Here is a 27901-nt window from a genome sequence, read left to right on the forward strand (position 1 = left end):
TAAGAAAGTGCAATTTTTTCGGTTACATGAATATGTCAATTCTGCAATAACAATATAATTTGACATTCGCTCAAATCAGTAAAATTCATGTTTTTTGGCTTAAGCAGTACAGTGCTCACGCAATTGACATACAATTTACAAAAAAACGACTTTGAGTCTAAAACTAAGAAATTGCAATTTTTTCGGTTATATGAATATGTCAATTCTGCAATAACAATATAATTTGATTTTCGCTCAAATCAGTAAAATTCATGTTTTTCGGCTTAAGCAGTACAGTGCTGCCGCAATTGACATACAATTTACAAGAAAATCGACTTTTAATCTAAAACTAAGAAAGTGCAATTTTTTCGGCTTAAGCAGTACAGTGCTCACGCAATTGACATACAATTTACAAGAAAATCGACTTTGAGTCTAAAACTAAGAAATTGCAATTTTTTCGGTTATATGAATATGTCAATTCTGCAATAACAATATAATTTGATTTTCGCTCAAATGAGTAAAATTCATGTTTTTCGGCTTAAGCAGTACAGTGCTCACGCAATTGACATACAATTTACAAAAAAATCGACTTTGAGTCTAAAACTAAGAAAGTGCAATTTTTTCGGCTTAAGCAGTACAGTGCTCACGCAATTGACATACAATTTACAAGAAAATCGACTTTGAGTCTAAAACTAAGAAAGTGCAATTTTTTCGGTTATATGAATATGTCAATTCTGCAAAAACAATATAATTTGATTTTCGCTCAAATCAGTAAAATTCATGTTTTTCGGCTTAAGCAGTACAGTGCTCACGCAATTGACATACAATTTACAAAAAAATCGACTTTGAGTCTAAGACTAAGAAAGTGCAATTTTTTCGGCTTAAGCAGTACAGTGCTCACGCAATTGACATACAATTTACAAGAAAATCGACTTTAAGTCTAAAGCTAAGAAAGTGCAATTATTTCGGTTATATGAATATGTCAATTCTGCAATAAGAATATAATTTGATTTTCGCTCAAATCAGTAAAATTCATGTTTTTCGGCTTAAGCAGTGCAGTGCTCACGCAATTGACATACAATTTACAAAAAAAATCGACTTTGAGTCTAAAACTAAGAAAGTGCAATTTTTTCGGCTTAAGTAGTACAGTGCTCACGCAATTGACATACAATTTACAAGAAAATCGACTTTAAGTCTAAAGCTAAGAAAGTGCAATTATTTCGGTTATATGAATATGTCAATTCTGCAATAACAATATAATTTCATTTTCGCTCAAATCAGTAAAATTGATGTTTTTCGGCTTAAGCAGTGCAGTGCTGCCGCAATTGACATACAATTTACAAGAAAATCGACTTTGAGTCTAAAACTAAGAAAGTGCAATTTTTTCGGCTTAAGCAGTACAGTGCTGCCGCAATTGACATACAATTTACAAAAAAATCGACTTTGAGTCTAAAACTAAGAAATTGCAATTTTTTCGGTTATATGAATATGTCAATTCTGCAATAACAATATAATTTGATTTTCGCTCAAATCAGTAAAATTCATGTTTTTCGGCTTAAGCAGTACAGTGCTCACGCAATTGACATACAATTTACAAGAAAATCGACTTTAAGTCTAAAGCTAAGAAAGTGCAATTATTTCGGTTATATGAATATGTCAATTCTGCAATAACAATATGATTTGATTTTCGCTCAAATCAGTAAAATTCACGTTTTTCGGCTTAAGCAGTACAGTGCTCACGCAATTGACATACAATTTACAAAAAAATCGACTTTGAGTCTAAAACTAAGAAATTGCAATTTTTTCGGTTATATGAATATGTCAATTCTGCAATAACAATATAATTTGATTTTCGCTCAAATCAGTAAAATTCATGTTTTTCGGCTTAAGCAGTACAGTGGTCACGCAATTGACATACAATTTACAAAAAAATCGACTTTGAGTCTAAAACTAAGAAAGTGCAATTTTTTCGGTTATATGAATATGTCAATTCTGCAATAACAATATAATTTGATTTTCGCTCAAATCAGTAAAATTCATGTTTTTCGGCTTAAGCAGTACAGTGCTCACGCAATTGACATACAATTTACAAGAAAATCGACTTTAAGTCTAAAGCTAAGAAAGTGCAATTATTTCGGTTATATGAATATGTCAATTCTGCAATAACAATATGATTTGATTTTCGCTCAAATCAGTAAAATTCACGTTTTTCGGCTTAAGCAGTACAGTGCTCACGCAATTGACATACAATTTACAAAAAAATCGACTTTGAGTCTAAAACTAAGAAATTGCAATTTTTTCGGTTATATGAATATGTCAATTCTGCAATAACAATATGATTTGATTTTCGCTCAAATCAGTAAAATTCACGTTTTTCGGCTTAAGCAGTACAGTGCTGCCGCAATTGACATACAATTTACAAAAAAATCGACTTTGAGTCTAAAACTAAGAAATTGCAATTTTTTCGGTTATATGAATATGTCAATTCTGCAATAACAATATAATATGATTTTCGCTCAAATCAGTAAAATTCATGTTTTTCGGCTTAAGCAGTACAGTGCTCACGCAATTGACATACAATTTACAAAAAAATCGACTTTGAGTCTAAAACTAAGAAAGTGCAATTTTTTCGGCTTAAGCAGTACAGTGCTGCCGCAATTGACATACAATTTACAAGAAAATCGACTTTGAGTCTAAAACTAAGAAAGTGCAATTTTTTCGGTTACATGAATATGTCAATTCTGCAATAACAATATAATTTGACATTCGCTCAAATCAGTAAAATTCATGTTTTTCGGCTTAAGCAGTACAGTGCTCACGCAATTGACATACAATTTACAAAAAAATCGACTTTGAGTCTAAAACTAAGAAAGTGCAATTTTTTCGGTTATATGAATATGTCAATTCTGCAATAACAATATAATTTGACATTCGCTCAAATCAGCAAAATTCATGTTTTTCGGCTTAAGCGGTACAATGCTCACGCAATTGACATACAATTTAGAAGAAAATCGACTTTAAGTCTAAAGCTAAGAAAGTGCAACTATTTCGGTTATATGAATATGTCAATTCTGCAATAACAATATAATTTGACATTCACTCAAATCAGTAAAATTCATGTTTTTCGGCTTAAGCAGTACAGTGCTCACGCAATTGACATACAATTTACAAGAAAATCGACTTTAAGTCTAAAACTAAGAAAGTGCAATTTTTTCGGTTATATGAATATGTCAATTCTGCAATAACAATATAATTTGAAATTCGCTCAAATCAGTAAAATTTATGTTTTTCATCTTAAGCGGTACAGTGCTCACGCAATTGACAGACAATTTAGAAGAAAATCGACTTTAAGTCTAAAACTAAGAAGGTGCAATTATTTCGGTTATATGAATATGTCAATTCTGCAATAACAATATAATTTGACATTCGCTCAAATCAGTAAAATTCATGTTTTTCGGCATAAGCAGTACAGTGCTGCCGCAATTGACATACAATTAACAAGAAAATCGACTTTAAGTCTAAAACTAAGAAAGTGCAATTATTTCGGTTATATGAATATGTCAATTCTGCAATAACAAAATAATTTGACATTCGCTCAAATCAGTAAAATTCATGTTTTTCGGCATAAGCGGTACAGTGCTCACGCAATTGACATACAATTTAGAAGAAAATCGACTTTAAGCCTAAAACTAAGAAAGTGCAATTTTTTCGGTTATATGAATATGTCAATTCTGTAATAACAATATAATTTTACTTTCGCTCAAATCGGTAAAATTCATGTTTTTCGGCTTAAGCAGTACAGTGCTGCCGCAATTGACATACAATTTTCAAGAAAATCGACTTTGAGTCTAAAACTAAGAAAGTGCAATTTTTTCGGTTATATGAATATGTGAATTCTGCAATAACAATATAATTTGATTTTCGCTCAAATCAGTAAAATTCATTTTTTTCGGCTTAAGCGGTACAGTGCTTACGCAATTGACATACAATTTACAAGAAAATCGACTTTGAGTCTAAACCTAAGAATGTGCAACTTTTTCGGTAATATTAATTTGTTAATCCTGCAATAACATTATAATTTTACTTTCGCTCAAATCAGTAAAATTCATGTTTTTCGGCTTAAGCAGTACAGTGCTCACGCAATTGACATACAATTTACAAAAAAATCGACTTTGAGTCTAAAACTAAGAAAATGCAATTTTTTCGGTTATATGAATATGTCAATTCTGCAATAACAATATAATTTGATTTTCGCTCAAATCAGTAAAATTCATGTTTTTCGGCTTAAGCGGTACAGTGCTTACGCAATTGACATACAATTTACAAGAAAATCGACTTTGAGTCTAAACCTAAGAATGTGCAATTTTTTCGGTTATATGAATATGTCAATTCTGCAATAACAATATGATTTGATTTTCGCTCAAATCAGTAAAATTCACGTTTTTCGGCTTAAGCAGTACAGTGCTGCCGCAATTGACATACAATTTACAAAAAAATCGACTTTGAGTCTAAAACTAAGAAATTGCAATTTTTTCGGTTATATGAATATGTCAATTCTGCAATAACAATATAATATGATTTTCGCTCAAATCAGTAAAATTCATGTTTTTCGGCTTAAGCAGTACAGTGCTCACGCAATTGACATACAATTTACAAAAAAATCGACTTTGAGTCTAAAACTAAGAAAGTGCAATTTTTTCGGTTATATGAATATGTCAATTCTGCAATAACAATATAATTTGACATTCGCTCAAATCAGCAAAATTCATGTTTTTCGGCTTAAGCAGTACAGTGCTGCCGCAATTGACATACAATTTACAAAAAAATCGACTTTGAGTCTAAAACTAAGAAAATGCAATTTTTTCGGTTATATGAATATGTCAATTCTGCAATAACAATATGATTTGATTTTCGCTCAAATCAGTAAAATTCACGTTTTTCGGCTTAAGCAGTACAGTGCTCACGCAATTGACATACAATTTACAAAAAAATCGACTTTGAGTCTAAAACTAAGAAATTGCAATTTTTTCGGTTATATGAATATGTCAATTCTGCAATAACAATATGATTTGATTTTCGCTCAAATCAGTAAAATTCACGTTTTTCGGCTTAAGCAGTACAGTGCTGCCGCAATTGACATACAATTTACAAAAAAATCGACTTTGAGTCTAAAACTAAGAAATTGCAATTTTTTCGGTTATATGAATATGTCAATTCTGCAATAACAATATAATATGATTTTCGCTCAAATCAGTAAAATTCATGTTTTTCGGCTTAAGCAGTACAGTGCTGCCGCAATTGACATACAATTTACAAAAAAATCGACTTTGAGTCTAAAACTAAGAATGTGCAATTTTTTCGGTTATATGAATATGTCAATTCTGCAATAACAATATGATTTGATTTTCGCTCAAATCAGTAAAATTCACGTTTTTCGGCTTAAGCAGTACAGTGCTGCCGCAATTGACATACAATTTACAAAAAAATCGACTTTGAGTCTAAAACTAAGAAAATGCAATTTTTTCGGTTATATGAATATGTCAATTCTGCAATAACAATATGATTTGATTTTCGCTCAAATCAGTAAAATTCACGTTTTTCGGCTTAAGCAGAACAGTGCTCACGCAATTGACATACAATTTACAAAAAAATCGACTTTGAGTCTAAACCTAAGAATGTGCAACTTTTTCGGTAATATTAATTTGTTAATCCTGCAATAACATTATAATTTTACTTTCGCTCAAATCAGTAAAATTCATGTTTTTCGGCATAAGCAGTACAGTGCTGCCGCAATTGACATACAATTAACAAGAAAATCGACTTTAAGTCTAAAACTAAGAAAGTGCAATTATTTCGGTTATATGAATATGTCAATTCTGCAATAACAAAATAATTTGACATTCGCTCAAATCAGTAAAATTCATGTTTTTCGGCATAAGCGGTACAGTGCTCACGCAATTGACATACAATTTAGAAGAAAATCGACTTTGAGTCTAAAACTAAGAAAGTGCAATTTTTTCGGTTATATGAATATGTCAATTCTGCAATAACAATATAATTTGACATTCGCTCAAATCAGCAAAATTCATGTTTTTCGGCTTAAGCAGTACAGTGCTGCCGCAATTGACATACAATTTACAAAAAAATCGACTTTGAGTCTAAAACTAAGAAAATGCAATTTTTTCGGTTATATGAATATGTCAATTCTGCAATAACAATATGATTTGATTTTCGCTCAAATCAGTAAAATTCACGTTTTTCGGCTTAAGCAGTACAGTGCTCACGCAATTGACATACAATTTACAAAAAAATCGACTTTGAGTCTAAAACTAAGAAATTGCAATTTTTTCGGTTATATGAATATGTCAATTCTGCAATAACAATATAATATGATTTTCGCTCAAATCAGTAAAATTCATGTTTTTCGGCTTAAGCAGTACAGTGCTCACGCAATTGACATACAATTTACAAAAAAATCGACTTTGAGTCTAAAACTAAGAAAGTGCAATTTCTTCGGCTTAAGCAGTACAGTGCTGCCGCAATTGACATACAATTTACAAGAAAATCGACTTTGAGTCTAAAACTAAGAAAGTGCAATTTTTTCGGTTACATGAATATGTCAATTCTGCAATAACAATATAATTTGACATTCGCTCAAATCAGTAAAATTCATGTTTTTCGGCTTAAGCAGTACAGTGCTCACGCAATTGACATACAATTTACAAAAAAATCGACTTTGAGTCTAAAACTAAGAAAGTGCAATTTTTTCGGTTATATGAATATGTCAATTCTGCAATAACAATATGATTTGATTTTCGCTCAAATCAGTAAAATTCACGTTTTTCGGCTTAAGCAGTACAGTGCTGCCGCAATTGACATACAATTTACAAAAAAATCGACTTTGAGTCTAAAACTAAGAAAATGCAATTTTTTCGGTTATATGAATATGTCAATTCTGCAATAACAATATGATTTGATTTTCGCTCAAATCAGTAAAATTCACGTTTTTCGGCTTAAGCAGTACAGTGCTCACGCAATTGACATACAATTTACAAAAAAATCGACTTTGAGTCTAAAACTAAGAAATTGCAATTTTTTCGGTTATATGAATATGTCAATTCTGCAATAACAATATGATTTGATTTTCGCTCAAATCAGTAAAATTCACGTTTTTCGGCTTAAGCAGTACAGTGCTGCCGCAATTGACATACAATTTACAAAAAAATCGACTTTGAGTCTAAAACTAAGAAATTGCAATTTTTTCGGTTATATGAATATGTCAATTCTGCAATAACAATATAATATGATTTTCGCTCAAATCAGTAAAATTCATGTTTTTCGGCTTAAGCAGTACAGTGCTCACGCAATTGACATACAATTTACAAAAAAATCGACTTTGAGTCTAAAACTAAGAAAGTGCAATTTTTTCGGCTTAAGCAGTACAGTGCTGCCGCAATTGACATACAATTTACAAGAAAATCGACTTTGAGTCTAAAACTAAGAAAGTGCAATTTTTTCGGTTACATGAATATGTCAATTCTGCAATAACAATATAATTTGACATTCGCTCAAATCAGTAAAATTCATGTTTTTCGGCTTAAGCAGTACAGTGCTCACGCAATTGACATACAATTTACAAAAAAATCGACTTTGAGTCTAAAACTAAGAAAGTGCAATTTTTTTGGTTATATGAATATGTCAATTCTGCAATAACAATATAATTTGACATTCGCTCAAATCAGCAAAATTCATGTTTTTCGGCTTAAGCGGTACAATGCTCACGCAATTGACATACAATTTAGAAGAAAATCGACTTTAAGTCTAAAGCTAAGAAAGTGCAACTATTTCGGTTATATGAATATGTCAATTCTGCAATAACAATATAATTTGACATTCACTCAAATCAGTAAAATTCATGTTTTTCGGCTTAAGCAGTACAGTGCTCACGCAATTGACATACAATTTACAAGAAAATCGACTTTAAGTCTAAAACTAAGAAAGTGCAATTTTTTCGGTTATATGAATATGTCAATTCTGCAATAACAATATAATTTGAAATTCGCTCAAATCAGTAAAATTTATGTTTTTCATCTTAAGCGGTACAGTGCTCACGCAATTGACAGACAATTTAGAAGAAAATCGACTTTAAGTCTAAAACTAAGAAGGTGCAATTATTTCGGTTATATGAATATGTCAATTCTGCAATAACAATATAATTTGACATTCGCTCAAATCAGTAAAATTCATGTTTTTCGGCATACGCAGTACAGTGCTGCCGCAATTGACATACAATTAACAAGAAAATCGACTTTAAGTCTAAAACTAAGAAAGTGCAATTATTTCGGTTATATGAATATGTCAATTCTGCAATAACAAAATAATTTGACATTCGCTCAAATCAGTAAAATTCATGTTTTTCGGCATAAGCGGTACAGTGCTCACGCAATTGACATACAATTTAGAAGAAAATCGACTTTAAGCCTAAAACTAAGAAAGTGCAATTTTTTCGGTTATATGAATATGTCAATTCTGTAATAACAATATAATTTTACTTTCGCTCAAATCGGTAAAATTCATGTTTTTCGGCTTAAGCAGTACAGTGCTGCCGCAATTGACATACAATTTTCAAGAAAATCGACTTTGAGTCTAAAACTAAGAAAGTGCAATTTTTTCGGTTATATGAATATGTGAATTCTGCAATAACAATATAATTTGATTTTCGCTCAAATCAGTAAAATTCATTTTTTTCGGCTTAAGCGGTACAGTGCTTACGCAATTGACATACAATTTACAAGAAAATCGACTTTGAGTCTAAACCTAAGAATGTGCAACTTTTTCGGTAATATTAATTTGTTAATCCTGCAATAACATTATAATTTTACTTTCGCTCAAATCAGTAAAATTCATGTTTTTCGGCTTAAGCAGTACAGTGCTCACGCAATTGACATACAATTTACAAAAAAATCGACTTTGAGTCTAAAACTAAGAAAATGCAATTTTTTCGGTTATATGAATATGTCAATTCTGCAATAACAATATAATTTGATTTTCGCTCAAATCAGTAAAATTCATGTTTTTCGGCTTAAGCGGTACAGTGCTTACGCAATTGACATACAATTTACAAGAAAATCGACTTTGAGTCTAAACCTAAGAATGTGCAACTTTTTCGGTAATATTAATTTGTTAATCCTGCAATAACATTATAATTTTACTTTCGCTCAAATCAGTAAAATTCATGTTTTTCGGCTTAAGCAGTACAGTGCTCACGCAATTGACATACAATTTACAAAAAAATCGACTTTGAGCCTAAAACTAAGAAAGTGCAATTTTTTCGGTTATATGAATATGTCAATTCTGCAATAACAATATAATTTGATTTTCGCTCAAATCAGTAAAATTCATTCTTTTCGGCTTAAGCAGTACAGTGCTGCCGCAATTGACATACAATTTACAAGAAAATCGACTTTGAGTCTAAAACTAAGAAAGTGCAATTTTTTCGGTTACATGAATATGTCAATTCTGCAATAACAATATAATTTGACATTCGCGCAAATCAGTAAAATTCATGTTTTTCGGCTTAAGCAGTACAGTGCTCAGGCAATTGACATACAATTTACAAAAAAATCGACTTTGAGTCTAAAACTAAGAAAGTGCAATTTTTTCGGCTTAAGCAGTACAGTGCTCACGCAATTGACATACAATTTACAAGAAAATCGACTTTAAGTCTAAAGCTAAGAAAGTGCAATTATTTCGGTTATATGAATATGTCAATTCTGCAATAACAATATAATTTGATTTTCGCTCAAATCAGTAAAATTCATGTTTTTCGGCTTAAGCAGTGCAGTGCTGCCGCAATTGACATACAATTTACAAGAAAATCGACTTTGAGTCTAAAACTAAGAAAGTGCAATTTTTTCGGTTACATGAATATGTCAATTCTGCAATAACAATATAATTTGATTTTCGCTCAAATCAGTAAAATTCATGTTTTTCGGCTTAAGCGGTACAGTGCTCACGCAATTGACATACAATTTAGAAGAAAATCGACTTTGAGTCTAAAGCTAAGAAAGTGCAATAATTTCGGTTATATGAATATGTCAATTCTGCAATAACAATATAATTTGACATTCGCTCAAATCAGTAAAATTCATGTTTTTCGGCTTAAGCAGTACAGTGCTCACGCAATTGACATACAATTTAGAAGAAAATCGACTTTAAGTCTAAAGCTAAGAAAGTGCAATTATTTCGGTTATATGAATATGTCAATTCTGCAATAACAATATAATTTGACATTCACTCAAATCAGTAAAATTCATGTTTTTCGGCTTAAGCAGTACAGTGCTCATGCAATTGACATACAATTTACAAGAAAATCGACTTTAAGTCTAAAACTAAGAAAGTGCAATTTTTTCGGTTATATGAATATGTCAATTCTGCAATAACAATATAATTTGAAATTCGCTCAAATCAGTAAAATTCATGTTTTTCATCTTAAGCGGTACAGTGCTCACGCAACTGACATACAATTTAGAAGAAAATCGATTTTAAGTCTAAAACTAAGAAAGTGCAATTATTTCGGTTATATGAATATGTCAATTCTGCAATAACAATATAATTTGACATTCGCTCAAATCAGTAAAATTCATGTTTTTCGGCATAAGCAGTACAGTGCTGCCGCAATTGACATACAATTAACAAGAAAATCGACTTTAAGTCTAAAACTAAGAAAGTGCAATTATTTCGGTTATATGAATATGTCAACTCTGCAATAACAAAATAATTTGACATTCGCTCAAATTTTTTCGGCTTAAGCGGTACAGTGCTCACGCAATTGACATACAATTTAGAAGAAAATCGACTTTAAGTCTAAAACTAAGAAAGTGCAATTATTTCGGTTATATGAATATGTCAATTCTGCAATAACAATATAATTTGACATTCGCTCAAATCAGTAAAATTCATGTTTTTCGGCATAAGCAGTACAGTGCTGCCGCAATTGACATACAATTAACAAGAAAATCGACTTTAAGTCTAAAACTAAGAAAGTGCAATTATTTCGGTTATATGAATATGTCAACTCTGCAATAACAAAATAATTTGACATTCGCTCAAATCAGTAAAATTCATGTTTTTCGGCATAAGCGGTACAGTGCTCACGCAATTGACATACAATTTAGACGTAAATCGACTTTAAGCCTAAAACTAAGAAAGTGCAATTTTTTCGTTATATGAATATGTCAATTCTGTAATAACAATATAATTTGACTTTCGCTCAAATCAGTAAAATTCATGTTTTTCGGCTTAAGCAGTACAGTGCTGCCGCAATTGACATACAATTTACATGAAAATCGACTTTGAGTCTAAACCTAAGAAAGTGCAACTTGTTCGGTAATATTAATTCGTTAATCCTGCAATAACATTATAATTTTACTTTCGCTCAAATCAGTAAAATTCATGTTTTTCGGCTTAAGCAGTACAGTGCTCACGCAATTGACATACAATTTAAAAGAAAATCGACTTTAAGCCTAAAACTAAGAAAGTGAAATTTTTTCGGCTTAAGCAGTACAGCGCTCACGCAATTGACATACAATTTACAAGAAAATCGACTTTAAGTCTAAAGCTAAGAAAGTGCAATTATTTCGGTTATATGAACAAGTCTATTCTGCAATAACAATATAATTTGATTTTCGCTCAAATCAGTAAAATTCATGTTTTTCGGCTTAAGCAGTGCAGTGCTGCCGAAATTGACATACAATTTACAAGAAAATCGACTTTGAGTCTAAAACTAAAAAAGTGCAATTTTTTCGGTTACATGAATATGTCAATTCTGCAATAACAATATAATTTGATTTTCGCTCAAATCACTAAAATTCATGTTTTTCGGCTTAAGCAGTACAGTGCTGCCGCAATTGACATACAATTTACAAGAAAATCGACTTTGAGTCTAAAACTAAGAAAGTTCAATTTTTTCGGTTACATGAATATGTCAATTCTGCAATAACAATATAATTTGACATTCGCTCAAATCAGTAAAATTCATGTTTTTCGGTTTAAGCAGTACAGTGCTCACGCAATTGACATACAATTTACAAAAAAATCGACTTTGAGTCTAAAACTAAGAAAGTGCAATTTTTTCGGTTATATGAATATGTCAATTCTGCAATAACAATATAATTTGATTTTCGCTCAAATCAGTAAAATTCATGTTTTTCGGCTTAAGCAGTACAGTGCTGCCGCAATTGACATACAATTTACAAGAAAATCGACTTTGAGTCTAAAACTAAGAAAGTGCAATTTTTTCGGTTACATGAATATGTCAATTCTGCAATAACAATATAATTGGACATTCGCTCAAATCAGTAAAATTCATGTTTTTTGGCTTAAGCAGTACAGTGCTCACGCAATTGACATACATTTTACAAAAAAATCGACTTTGAGTCTAAAACTAAGAAATTGCAATTTTTTCGGTTATATGAATATGTCAATTCTGCAATAACAATATAATTCGATTTTCGCTCAAATCAGTAAAATTCATGTTTTTCGGCTTAAGCAGTACAGCGCTGCCGCAATTGACATACAATTTACAAGAAAAGCGACTTTGAGTCTAAAACTAAGAAAGTGCAATTTTTTCGGTTACATGAATATGTCAATTCTGCAATAACAATATAATTTGACATTCGCTCAAATCAGTAAAATTCATGTTTTTCGGCTTAAGCAGTACAGTGCTCACGCAATTGACATACAATTTACAAAAAAATCGACTTTGAGTCTAAAACTAAGAAAGTGCAATTTTTTCGGCTTAAGCAATACAGTGCTCACGCAATTGACATACAATTTAGAAGAAAATCGACTTTAAGTCTAAAGCTAAGAAAGTGCTCAAATCAGTAAAATTCATGTTTTTCGGCTTAAGCAGTACAGTGCTGCCGCAATTGACATACAATTTACATGAAAATCGACTTTGAGTCTAAACCTAAGAAAGTGCAACTTGTTCGGTAATATTAATTTGTTAATCCTGCAATAACATTATAATTTTACTTTCGCTCAAATCAGTAAAATTCATGTTTTTCGGCTTAAGCAGTACAGTGCTCACGCAATTGACATACAATTTAAAAGAAAATCGACTTTAAGTCTAAAGCTAAGAAAGTGCAATTATTTCGGTTATATGAATATGTCAATTCTGCAATAACAATATAATTTGATTTTCGCTCAAATCAGTAAAATTCATGTTTTTCGGCTTAAGCAGTGCAGTGCTGCCGCAATTGACATACAATTTACAAGAAAATCGACTTTAAGTCTAAAACTAAGAAAGTGCAATTATTTCGGTTATATGAATATGTCAATTCTGTAATAACAATATAATTTGACTTTCGCTCAAATCAGTAAAATTCATGTTTTTCGGCTTAAGCAGTACAGTGCTGCCGCAACTGACATACAATTTACAAGAAAATCGACTTTGAGTCTAAAACTAAGAAAGTGCAATTTTTTCGGTTATATGAAAATGTGAATTCTGCAATAACAATATAATTTGATTTTCGCTCAAATCAGTAAAATTCATGTTTTTCGGCTTAAGCGGTACAGTGCTTACGCAATTGACATACAATTTACAAGAAAATCGACTTTGAGTCTAAAACTAAGAAAGTGCAATTTTTTCGGCTTAAGCGGTACAGTGCTCACGCAATTGACATACAATTTAGAAGAAAATCGACTTTAAGTCTAAAACTAAGAAAGTGCAATTATTTCGGTTATATGAATATGTCAATTCTGCAATAACAATATAATTTGACATTCGCTCAAATCAGTAAAATTCATGTTTTTCGGCATAAGCAGTACAATGCTGCCGCAATTGACATACAATTAACAAGAAAATCGACTTTAAGTCTAAAACTAAGAAAGTGCAATTATTTCGGTTATATGAATATGTCAACTCTGCAATAACAAAATAATTTGACATTCGCTCAAATCAGTAAAATTCATGTTTTTCGGCATAAGCGGTACAGTGCTCACGCAATTGACATACAATTTAGACGAAAATCGACTTTAAGCCTAAAACTAAGAAAGTACAATTTTTTCGTTATATGAATATGTCAATTCTGTAATAACAATATAATTTGACTTTCGCTCAAATCAGTAAAATTCATGTTTTTCGGCTTAAGCAGTACAGTGCTGCCGCAATTGACATACAATTTACATGAAAATCGACTTTGAGTCTAAACCTAAGAAAGTGCAACTTGTTCGGTAATATTAATTTGTTAATCCTGCAATAACATTATAATTTTACTTTCGCTCAAATCAGTAAAATTCATGTTTTTCGGCTTAAGCAGTACAGTGCTCACGCAATTGACATACAATTTAAAAGAAAATCGACTTTTAGCCTAAAACTAAGAAAGTGAAATTTTTTCGGCTTAAGCAGTACAGCGCTCACGCAATTGACATACAATTTACAAGAAAATCGACTTTAAGTCTAAAGCTAAGAAAGTGCAATTATTTCGGTTATATGAATATGTCAATTCTGCAATAACAATATAATTTGATTTTCGCTCAAATCAGTAAAATTCATGTTTTTCGGCTTAAGCAGTGCAGTGCTGCCGCAATTGACATACAATTTACAAGAAAATCGACTTTGAGTCTAAAACTAAGAAAGTGCAATTTTTTCGGTTACATGAATATGTCAATTCTGCAATAACAATATAATTTGATTTTCGCTCAAATCACTAAAATTCATGTTTTTCGGCTTAAGCAGTGCAGTGCTGCCGCAATTGACATACAATTTACAAGAAAATCGACTTTGAGTCTAAAACTAAGAAAGTTCAATTTTTTCGGTTACATGAATATGTCAATTCTGCAATAACAATATAATTTGACATTCGCTCAAATCAGTAAAATTCATGTTTTTCGGCTTAAGCAGTACAGTGCTCACGCAATTGACATACAATTTACAAAAAAATCGACTTTGAGTCTAAAACTAAGAAAGTGCAATTTTTTCGGCTTAAGCAATACAGTGCTGCCGCAATTGACATACAATTTACAAGAAAATCGACTTTGAGTCTAAAACTAAGAAAGTGCAATTTTTTCGGTTACATGAATGTGTCAATTCTGCAATAACAATATAATTTGATTTTCGCTCAAATCACTAAAATTCATGTTTTTCGGCTTAAGCAGTGCAGTGCTGCCGCAATTGACATACAATTTACAAGAAAATCGACTTTGAGTCTAAAACTAAGAAAGTTCAATTTTTTCGGTTACATGAATATGTCAATTCTGCAATAACAATATAATTTGACATTCGCTCAAATCAGTAAAATTCATGTTTTTCGGCTTAAGCAGTACAGTGCTCACGCAATTGACATACAATTTACAAAAAAATCGACTTTGAGTCTAAAACTAAGAAAGTGCAATTTTTTCGGCTTAAGCAATACAGTGCTGCCGCAATTGACATACAATTTACAAGAAAATCGACTTTGAGTCTAAAACTAAGAAAGTTCAATTTCTTCGGTTACATGAATATGTCAATTCTGCAATAACAATATAATTTGACATTCGCTCAAATCAGTAAAATTCATGTTTTTCGGCTTAAGCAGTACAGTGCTCACGCAATTGACATACAATTTACAAAAAAATCGACTTTGAGTCTAAAACTAAGAAAGTGCAATTTTTTCGGTTATATGAATATGTCAATTCTGCAATAACAATATAATTTGATTTTCGCTCAAATCAGTAAAATTCATGTTTTTCGGCTTAAGCAGTACAGTGCTGCCGCAATTGACATACAATTTACAAAAAAAGTGACTTTGAGTCTAAAACTAAGAAAGTTCAATTTTTTCGGTTACATGAATATGTCAATTCTGCAATAACAATATAATTTGATTTTCGCTCAAATTACTAAAATTCATGTTTTTCGGCTTAAGCAGTACAGTGCTGCCGCAATTGACATACAATTTACAAGAAAATCGACTTTGAGTCTAAAACTAAGAAAGTTCAATTTTTTCGGTTACATGAATATGTCAATTCTGCAATAACAATATAATTTGACATTCGCTCAAATCAGTAAAATTCATGTTTTTCGGCTTAAGCAGTACAGTGCTCACGCAATTGACATACAATTTACAAAAAAATCGACTTTGAGTCTAAAACTAAGAAAGTGCAATTTTTTCGGTTATATGAATATGTCAATTCTGCAATAACAATATAATTTGCTTTTCGCCCAAATCAGTAAAATTCATGTTTTTCGGCTTAAGCAGTACAGTGCTGCCGCAATTGACATACAATTTACAAAAAAAGCGACTTTGAGTCTAAAACTAAGAAAGTGCAATTTTTTCGGTTACATGAATATGTCAATTCTGCAATAACAATATAATTTGACATTCGCTCAAATCAGTAAAATTCATGTTTTTCGGCTTAAGCAGTACAGTGCTCACGCAATTGACATACAATTTACAAAAAAATCGACTTTGAGTCTAAAACTAAGAAAGTGCAATTTTTTCGGCTTAAGCAATACAGTGCTCACGCAATTGACATACAATTTAGAAGAAAATCGACTTTAAGTCTAAAGCTAAGAAAGTGCAATTTTTTCGGTTATATGAATATGTCAATTCTGCAATAACAATATAATTTGACATTCGCTCAAATCAGTAAAATTCATGTTTTTCGGCTAAAGCGGTACAGTGCTCACGCAATTGACATACAATTTAGAAGAAAATCGACTTTAAGTCTAAAGCTAAGAAAGTGCAATTTTTTCGGTTACATGAATATGTCAATTCTGCAATAACAATATAATTTGACATTCGCTCAAATCAGTAAAATTCATGTTTTTCGGCTTAAGCAGTACAGTGCTCACGCAATTGACATACAATTTACAAAAAAATCGACTTTGAGTCTAAAACTAAGAAAGTGCAATTTTTTCGGTTATATGAATATGTCAATTCTGCAATAACAATATAATTTGACACTTACTCAAATCAGTAAAATTCACGTTTTTTGGCTTAAGCAGTACAGTGCTCACGCAATTGACATACAATTTACAAGAAAATCGACTTTAAGTCTAAAGCTAAGAAAGTGCAATTTTTTCGGTTACATGAATATGTCAATTCTGCAATAACAATATAATTTGACGTTCGCTAAAATCAGAAAAATTCATGTTTTTCGGCTTAAGCAGTACAGTGCTCACGCAATTGACATACAATTTACAAAAAAATCGACTTTGAGTCTAAAACTAAGAAAGTGCAATTTTTTCGGCTTAAGCAATACAGTGCTGCCGCAAATTGACATACAATTTACAAGAAAACATGTCAATTCTGCAATAACAATATAATTTGATTTTCGCTCAAATCACTAAAATTCATGTTTTTCGGCTTAAGCAGTGCAGTGCTGCCGCAATTGACATACAATTTACAAGAAAATCGACTTTGAGTCTAAAACTAAGAAAGTTCAATTTTTTCGGTTACATGAATATGTCAATTCTGCAATAACAATATAATTTGACATTCGCTCAAATCAGTAAAATTCATGTTTTTCGGCTTAAGCAGTACAGTGCTCACGCAATTGACATACAATTTACAAAAAAATCGACTTTGAGTCTAAAACTAAGAAAGTGCAATTTTTTCGGCTTAAGCAATACAGTGCTGCCGCAATTGACATACAATTTACAAGAAAATCGACTTTGAGTCTAAAACTAAGAAAGTGCAATTTTTTCGGTTACATGAATATGTCAATTCTGCAATAACAATATAATTTGATTTTCGCTCAAATCACTAAAATTCATGTTTTTCGGCTTAAGCAGTACAGTGCTGCCGCAATTGACATACAATTTACAAGAAAATCGACTTTGAGTCTAAAACTAAGAAAGTTCAATTTTTTCGGTTACATGAATATGTCAATTCTGCAATAACAATATAATTTGACATTCGCTCAAATCAGTAAAATTCATGTTTTTCGGCTTAAGCAGTACAGTGCTCACGCAATTGACATACAATTTACAAAAAAATCGACTTTGAGTCTAAAACTAAGAAAGTGCAATTTTTTCGGTTATATGAATATGTCAATTCTGCAATAACAATATAATTTGATTTTCGCCCAAATCAGTAAAATTCATGTTTTTCGGCTTAAGCAGTACAGTGCTGCCGCAATTGACATACAATTTACAAAAAAAGCGACTTTGAGTCTAAAACTAAGAAAGTGCAATTTTTTCGGTTACATGAATATGTCAATTCTGCAATAACAATATAATTTGACATTCGCTCAAATCAGTAAAATTCATGTTTTTCGGCTTAAGCAGTACAGTGCTCACGCAATTGACATACAATTTACAAAAAAATCGACTTTGAGTCTAAAACTAAGAAAGTGCAATTTTTTCGGCTTAAGCAATACAGTGCTCACGCAATTGACATACAATTTAGAAGAAAATCGACTTTAAGTCTAAAGCTAAGAAAGTGCAATTTTTTCGGTTATATGAATATGTCAATTCTGCAATAACAATATAATTTGACATTCGCTCAAATCAGTAAAATTCATGTTTTTCGGCTAAAGCGGTACAGTGCTCACGCAATTGACATACAATTTAGAAGAAAATCGACTTTAAGTCTAAAGCTAAGAAAGTGCAATTTTTTCGGTTACATGAATATGTCAATTCTGCAATAACAATATAATTTGACATTCGCTCGAATCAGTAAAATTCATGTTTTTCGGCTTAAGCAGTACAGTGCTCACGCAATTGACATACAATTTACAAAAAAATCGACTTTGAGTCTAAAACTAAGAAAGTGCAATTTTTTCGGCTTAAGCAATACAGTGCTGCCGCAATTGACATACAATTTACAAGAAAATCGACTTTGAGTCTAAAACTAAGAAAGTGCAATTTTTTCGGTTACATGAAAATGTCAATTCTGCAATAACAATATAATTTGACATTCGCTCAAATCAGTAAAATTCATGTTTTTCGGCTTAAGCAGTACAGTGCTCACGCAATTGACATACAATTTACAAAAAAATCGACTTTGAGTCTAAAACTAAGAAAGTGCAATTTTTTCGGTTATATGAATATGTCAATTCTGCAATAACAATATAATTTGACACTTACTCAAATCAGTAAAATTCATGTTTTTTGGCTTAAGCAGTACAGTGCTCACGCAATTGACATACAATTTACAAGAAAATCGACTTTAAGTCTAAAGCTAAGAAAGTGCAATTTTTTCGGTTACATGAATATGTCAATTCTGCAATAACAATATAATTTGACGTTCGCTAAAATCAGAAAAATTCATGTTTTTCGGCTTAAGCAGTACAGTGCTCACGCAATTGACATACAATTTACAAAAAAATCGACTTTGAGTCTAAAACTAAGAAAGTGCAATTTTTTCGGCTTAAGCAATACAGTGCTGCCGCAATTGACATACAATTTACAAGAAAATCGACTTTGAGTCTAAAACTAAGAAAGTGCAATTTTTTCGGTTACATGAATATGTCAATTCTGCAATAACAATATAATTTGACATTCGCTCAAATCAGTAAAATTCATGTTTTTCGGCTTAAGCAGTACAGTGCTCACGCAATTGACATACAATTTACAAAAAAATCGACTTTGAGTCTAAAACTAAGAAAGTGCCATTTTTTCGGTTATATGAATATGTCAATTCTGCAATAACAATATAATTTGACATTCACTCAAATCAGTAAAATTCATGTTTTTTGGCTTAAGCAGTACAGTGCTGCCGCAATTGACATACAATTTACATGAAAATCGACTTTGAGTCTAAAACTAAGAAAGTGCAATTTTTTCGGTTATATGAATATGTCAATTCTGCAATAACAATATAATTTGATTTTCGCTCAAATCAGTAAAATTCATGTTTTTCGGCTTAAGCAGTACAGTGCTGCCGCAATTGACATACAATTTACAAAAAAAGCGACTTTGAGTCTAAAACTAAGAAAGTTCAATTTGAAGAATTGACATATTCATGTAACCGAAAAAATTGAACTTTCTTAGTTTTAGACTCAAAGTCGCTTTTTTTGTAAATTGTATGTCAATTGCGGCAGCACTGAACTGCTTAAGCCGAAAAACATGAATTTTACTGATTTGAGCGAAAATCAAATTATATTGTTATTGCAGAATTGACATATTCATATAACCGAAAAAATTGCACTTTCTTAGTTTTAGACTCAAAGTCGATTTTTTTGTAAATTGTATGTCAATTGCGTGAGCACTGTACTGCTTAAGCCGAAAAACATGAATTTTACTGATTTGAGCGAAAGTAAAATTATAATGTTATTGCAGGATTAACAAATTAATATTACCGAACAAGTTGCACTTTTTTAGGTTTAGACTCAAAGTCGATTTTCATGTAAATTGTATGTCAATTGCGGCAGCACTGTACTGCTTAAGCCAAAAAACATGAATTTTACTGATTTGAGTGAATGTCAAATTATATTGTTATTGCAGAATTGACATATTCATATAACCGAAAAAATGGCACTTTCTTAGTTTTAGACTCAAAGTCGATTTTTTTGTAAATTGTATGTCAATTGCGTGAGCACTGTACTGCTTAAGCCGAAAAACATGAATTTTACTGATTTGAGCGAATGTCAAATTATATTGTTATTGCAGAATTGACATATTCATGTAACCGAAAAAATTGCACTTTCTTAGTTTTAGACTCAAAGTCGATTTTCTTGTAAATTGTATGTCAATTGCGGCAGCACTGTATTGCTTAAGCCGAAAAAATTGCACTTTCTTAGTTTTAGACTCAAAGTCGATTTTTTTGTAAATTGTATGTCAATTGCGTGAGCACTGTACTGCTTAAGCCGAAAAACATGAATTTTACTGATTTGAGCGAATGTCAAATTATATTGTTATTGCAGAATTGACATATTCATGTAACCGAAAAAATTGCACTTTCTTAGTTTTAGACTCAAAGTCGCTTTTTTTGTAAATTGTATGTCAATTGCGGCAGCACTGTACTGCTTAAGCCGAAAAACATGAATTTTACTGATTTGAGCGAAAATCAAATTATATTGTTATTGCAGAATTGACATATTCATATAACCGAAAAAATTGCACTTTCTTAGTTTTAGACTCAAAGTCGATTTTTTTGTAAATAGTATGTCAATTGCGTGAGCACTGTACTGCTTAAGCCGAAAAACATGAATTTTACTGATTTGAGCGAATGTCAAATTATATTGTTATTGCAGAATTGACATATTCATGTAACCGAAAAAATTGAACTTTCTTAGTTTTAGACTCAAAGTCGATTTTCTTGTAAATTGTATGTCAATTGCGGCAGCACTGTACTGCTTAAGCCGAAAAACATGAATTTTAGTGATTTGAGCGAAAATCAAATTATATTGTTATTGCAGAATTTTTATTTATTTATTTATTTATTTATTTCCCAATTAAATATACAGTTGAACTACATATTAAACCCTATAGAGACAAAAAACAATTGCCTGTTGATAGGGTAGGGAAAAGATAAGCCTAGGCCTATCGTACATGTATAATATTACTATAAGTATATGAATATATGAATGTATAAATGTATAATGTCACTCCCTTTTGAGTGTTTTAAATAGTTTTTCATTTTTAGTTTCTTATAATTAAAACTTTATTTTAAATGACTCTGTGTATCCAATAACCACTGTTTCAATTTAAATTTATTCGGCTTATTTATAACATTGAGGTTCTTATATTCAGTCGGCATTAGATTGTAATATTTCAAAGCTACATAATACGAATTTTTACTATATATTGTTTTGTTGACTTTACACAGTTTTATATTTTTATGCCTTGATCTTCCCTCATAGTTGATATACAATATTTTACATGCATTATAGAAGTACAATAAACTATTTATTACAAAGGTTTGTTTAATGTTTAAAGGTGAATTTTGTCCTAAGTCAAGTTTTTTTAGTATTCTTTGTTGCATGGTCAAGAGTGGCTGAATTACATTTCTGTAAGCACCCCCCCACGCTATGATGCCATAGTTTATTATGCTTTCAAATAATGCATGGTATAACATTTTTAAGGTCTTACTTTCCATGATTTGTTTTAATTTATGAATTATAAATTCGAAATATCTGACTTTTTTAATTACTTCTTTTACATGCATATCCCATTTCATTAGGTAATCGATGTTTATTCCTAGATACTTATAACTGTTCACTCTTTTTATTTCTTTGTTGTTTATATTTAATATTAATTTATCTGGGATATTACGTTTGTTACCACAGAAAGTTATATATACTGTTTTATCAACGTTCAGAGATAGTTGATTATTTCTTAGCCATTTACAAATATTTGATAATCTAATATTCATCTTTGTTTTAACATCATCCCAGTTTTTATCAGTACATAATATAGCAGTGTCGTCCGCATATGAAATGATTGACCCTTTTTCTACATATTTAAATATATCATTAATATACAATACAAAAAATAGTGGACCTAAGATTGTACCTTGAGGCACACCTATTTTTAAATATTTATCACTACTTACACTATCTCTATATCTAGTTACTTGAGTTCTTTCACTCAGATAATCTTTTATTAAGTCAAGTGCTATCCCTCTTATACCATACTTTTCTAATTTACCTAGTAGTATCTTGTGGTTCACTGTGTCGAACGCTTTGGCTAGGTCTAGGAAAGCTATTGCAGTTTTATTATTTTTATTAAAATTTTCATATATGTAGTTAGTAATATAAGAGTGAGCATCTGCTGTACTTTTGTTCTTTAGGAAACCGTATTGCTTATCTGAGAAAATATTGCACTTCTCCATGAAATCGTATATTCTTTTATGCATCAGCTTTTCGAACAGTTTAGCTATATTAGATATCAAAGAGATCGGTCTATAGTTACTAGGATTATCCTTTTTACCTGCTTTGAAAATCGGTACTATCAGCGCTGATTTCAGGGCTTTTGGCCAAATTCCTTTAGAAATACATAGATTAAAAATGTATTCGAGAGGCTGACTAACCCAGAGATCTAAGTTTTTTATTATCTTAGTACTAATCTCATCTCTTCCACCCGCTTTGTCTTTCATTTTATTTATAGCTTTTAAGATTTCATTCACAGTTATCGATTGTATAAAAATCGATTTACTATTATGTGGAATGCTATTTGACGCATTGTTTATTATATTTTTATCTAACCCTATATTATTAGCTAATTTGATGCCTACTTCACTAAAAAATTCATTCAATGTATTTGCAATATCTTCCGTAGTCGTTACTATTTTATCGTTTACATTTAGACATTCAATTTTAGTCTCAGTTTTTTCATTTCTACCTAACTTTATATTTAAGTATTGCCACAGTTTTTTACTATTATGCATATTTGAGCTTATTAAATTTTTTTCATATTTTATTTTAGCACATTTAATGACGTTGTTTAGCATTTTACAATATTGATTATATTCTTTTTTAGTATTTACGTTATTCTTATCTAACTTCCATATATTATATAAAGTTTCTTTTTTATTACAAGATATAATTATACCCTTCGTTATCCAGTTTTTTCTTGGAATATCGTCTTTCTTTTTGTTTTTGCCGCTATTTTTTACTATAGCTTTATTTGTTAAATTCTTTATTTCATGTATCAATGTTTCCAAGGCTTGATTTGGATCCTGTATTTCTAATATATTTGTCAAATCAGTACTATGACTTAGTGTATTTAGTTTTTTATAATCTATAGTCTTCTTGTAATTAGTTTTTCTTTTTTCGCTTTTCCAATCTATTGATATCAGGATTGGATAATGGTCTGTAAAGATATTCGTATATGTATAAGATTTTATATTCATTATTGACGATTTAACAAATATATTGTCTATACAGGAGCCTTCCATGTTTTTGGAACTAGGTCTGGTAATTCCACTAAAGTAAGGAATATAACCTGCTTCTAATAGATTTGTTAAAAATGTAGTAGAATTATTATCAGATTTCAGTATATCAATATTAAAATCTCCAACTATACAGTGGTTTTTTATTTTTTTACTACGGACTAAATAATTGTAGAAATCTTTAATAAAATTTTCTTTTGTTATATCATGACTTCTGTATAATCCTGATATTTTAATATATGAATCGTTTACAGTTTTAATAGTAGTTGTTAGTATTTTACAGGATCCTATCTCCTCTGTCTTAGTTTCTTGCATCAGAGACGATTTTACGTAGATAACCAGAGCTAGATCATCTTCGATTACTGTGTTGTCCAACAATAATGTATCCTTGGTAAGACTTGAGGTAATGCTTTTGTTAATATCTTCCTTACATTTTTCTTTTTCGTATAACTTTATTCCTGTAATTAACACTCTCGCCTCCTCGCTCAATTCAATGTTTACATTATCTGTGTCTGAGGTTATGTTACCATGGTGCTCTGGACATACTACGAACATTTCACTTATAAATTTGCCTTTTCCCTTGGACAACCGAATAAAGTCATTAACATGATATACATTTTCGCATACTAGACAGATTACTATTTTAGGTACTCTCAAATTTGAGTGACACTTAAAAACTTTACCGCTCTCATCCGCGATGTCAGTGTCGCCCGCCATAATGTTGGTAAATCTGATGTATAATGCACTGTTAACAAATTCTCACAACGTCGATTCGCTGAGTTTCACACCGTTCAAACTCCTTCTTAACACCTCTTTAACGCGGTCTTTGCTTTGTGTACAAATTTCTATACATACGATTCTACTCGCGCAAAACCTGAATTCACATACGAGACATAGTTTCGAACCGATGCAAAGTACGAGGAAATTTGACAATTCGACAACGAAGAATAATGTTATAAAGATAGACGAAAAGAACGTAGTCTTTTTGCCTATTTGAAAATTTCTTTTAATTGAGTTTACGTGCAAATTATTGCAGATTTCCACTTCAATTCAATTGTACAATGTCACTTTCAAGTTTATTCAGCACCTTCTTATGATTTCACAGCACGTTTGACCATAATTCAATGGTATTTAGCAAAAGATCTCGTCTCATGAGCGAACATGTGGCCGACTTGCTTGCTTGCTTGCTATTCGACTTTGAGTCTAAAACTAAGAAAGTTCAATTTTTTCGGTTACATGAATATGTCAATTCTGCAATAACAATATAATTTGACATTCGCTCAAATCAGTAAAATTCATGTTTTTCGGCTTAAGCAGTACAGTGCTCACGCAATTGACATACTATTTACAAAAAAATCGACTTTGAGTCTAAAACTAAGAAAGTGCAATTTTTTCGGTTATATGAATATGTCAATTCTGCAATAACAATATAATTTGATTTTCGCTCAAATCAGTAAAATTCATGTTTTTCGGCTTAAGCAGTACAGTGCTGCCGCAATTGACATACAATTTACAAAAAAAGCGACTTTGAGTCTAAAACTAAGAAAGTGCAATTTTTTCGGTTACATGAATATGTCAATTCTGCAATAACAATATAATTTGACATTCGCTCAAATCAGTAAAATTCATGTTTTTCGGCTTAAGCAGTACAGTGCTCACGCAATTGACATACAATTTACAAAAAAATCGACTTTGAGTCTAAAACTAAGAAAGTGCAATTTTTTCGGCTTAAGCAATACAGTGCTCACGCAATTGACATACAATTTAGAAGAAAATCGACTTTAAGTCTAAAGCTAAGAAAGTGCAATTTTTTCGGTTATATGAATATGTCAATTCTGCAATAACAATATAATTTGACATTCGCTCAAATCAGTAAAATTCATGTTTTTCGGCTTAAGCGGTACAGTGCTCACGCAATTGACATACAATTTAGAAGAAAATCGACTTTAAGTCTAAAGCTAAGAAAGTGCAATTTTTTCGGTTACATAAATATGTCAATTCTGCAATAACAATATAATTTGACATTCGCTCAAATCAGTAAAATTCATGTTTTTCGGCTTAAGCAGTACAGTGCTCACGCAATTGACATACAATTTACAAAAAAATCGACTTTGAGTCTAAAACTAAGAAAGTGCAATTTTTTCGGCTTAAGCAATACAGTGCTGCCGCAATTGACATACAATTTACAAGAAAATCGACTTTGAGTCTAAAACTAAGAAAGTGCAATTTTTTCGGTTACATGAAAATGTCAATTCTGCAATAACAATATAATTTGACATTCGCTCAAATCAGTAAAATTCATGTTTTTCGGCTTAAGCAGTACAGTGCTCACGCAATTGACATACAATTTACAAAAAAATCGACTTTGAGTCTAAAACTAAGAAAGTGCAATTTTTTCGGTTATATGAATATGTCAATTCTGCAATAACAATATAATTTGACACTCACTCAAATCAGTAAAATTCATGTTTTTTGGCTTAAGCAGTACAGTGCTCACGCAATTGACATACACTTTACAAGAAAATCGACTTTAAGTCTAAAGCTAAGAAAGGGCAATTTTTTCGGTTACATGAATATGTCAATTCTGCAATAACAATATAATTTGACGTTCGCTCAAATCAGAAAAATTCATGTTTTTCGGCTTAAGCAGTACAGTGCTCACGCAATTGACATACAATTTACAAAAAAATCGACTTTGAGTCTAAAACTAAGAAAGTGCAATTTTTTCGGCTTAAGCAATACAGTGCTGCCGCAATTGACATACAATTTACAAGAAAATCGACTTTGAGTCTAAAACTAAGAAAGTGCAATTTTTTCGGTTACATGAATATGTCAATTCTGCAATAACAATATAATTTGACATTCGCTCAAATCAGTAAAATTCATGTTTTTCGGCTTAAGCAGTACAGTGCTCACGCAATTGACATACAATTTCCAAAAAAATCGACTTTGAGTCTAAAACTAAGAAAGTGCCATTTTTTCGGTTATATGAATATGTCAATTCTGCAATAACAATATAATTTGACATTCACTCAAATCAGTAAAATTCATGTTTTTTGGCTTAAGCAGTACAGTGCTCACGCAATTGACATACAATTTAGAAGAAAATCGACTTTAAGTCTAAAGCTAAGAAAGTGCAATTTTTTCGGTTACATGAATATGTCAATTCTGCAATAACAATATAATTTGACATTCGCTCAAATCAGTAAAATTCATGTTTTTCGGCTTAAGCAGTACAGTGCTCACGCAATTGACATACAATTTACAAAAAAATCGACTTTGAGTCTAAAACTAAGAAAGTGCAATTTTTTCGGTTATATGAATATGTCAATTCTGCAATAACAATATAATTTGACATTCACTCAAATCAGTAAAATTCATGTTTTTCGGCATAAGCAGTACAGTGCTGCCGCAATTGACATATAATTAACAAGAAAATCGACTTTAAGTCTAAAACTAAGAAAGTGCAATTATTTCGGTTATATGAATATGTCAACTCTGCAATAACAAAATAATTTGACATTCGCTCAAATCAGTAAAATTCATGTTTTTCGGCATAAGCGGTACAGTGCTCACGCAATTGACATACAATTTAGAAGAAAATCGACTTTAAGCCTAAAACTAAGAAAGTGCAATTTTTTCGGTTATATGAATATGTCAATTCTGTAATAACAATATAATTTGACTTTCGCTCAAATCAGTAAAATTCATGTTTTTCGGCTTAAGCAGTACAGTGCTGCCGCAATTGACATACAATTTACAAGAAAATCGACTTTGAGTCTAAAACTAAGAAAGTGCAATTTTTTCGGTTATATGAATATGTGAATTCTGCAATAACAATATAATTTGATTTTCGCTCAAATCAGTAAAATTAATGTTTTTCTGCTTAAGCGGTACAGTGCTTACGCAATTGACATACAATTTACAAGAAAATCGACTTTGAGTCTAAACCTAAGAAAGTGCAACTTTTTCGGTAATATTAATTTGTTAATCCTGCAATAACATTATAATTTTACTTTCGCTCAAATCAGTAAAATTCATGTTTTTCGGCTTAAGCAGTACAGTGCTCACGCAATTGACATACAATTTAAAAGAAAATCGAC

The sequence above is a fragment of the Bactrocera oleae genome, chromosome 3 (assembly GCF_042242935.1).
Source record: "Bactrocera oleae isolate idBacOlea1 chromosome 3, idBacOlea1, whole genome shotgun sequence".
In the NCBI taxonomy this organism is placed as follows: Eukaryota; Metazoa; Arthropoda; class Insecta; order Diptera; family Tephritidae; genus Bactrocera; species Bactrocera oleae.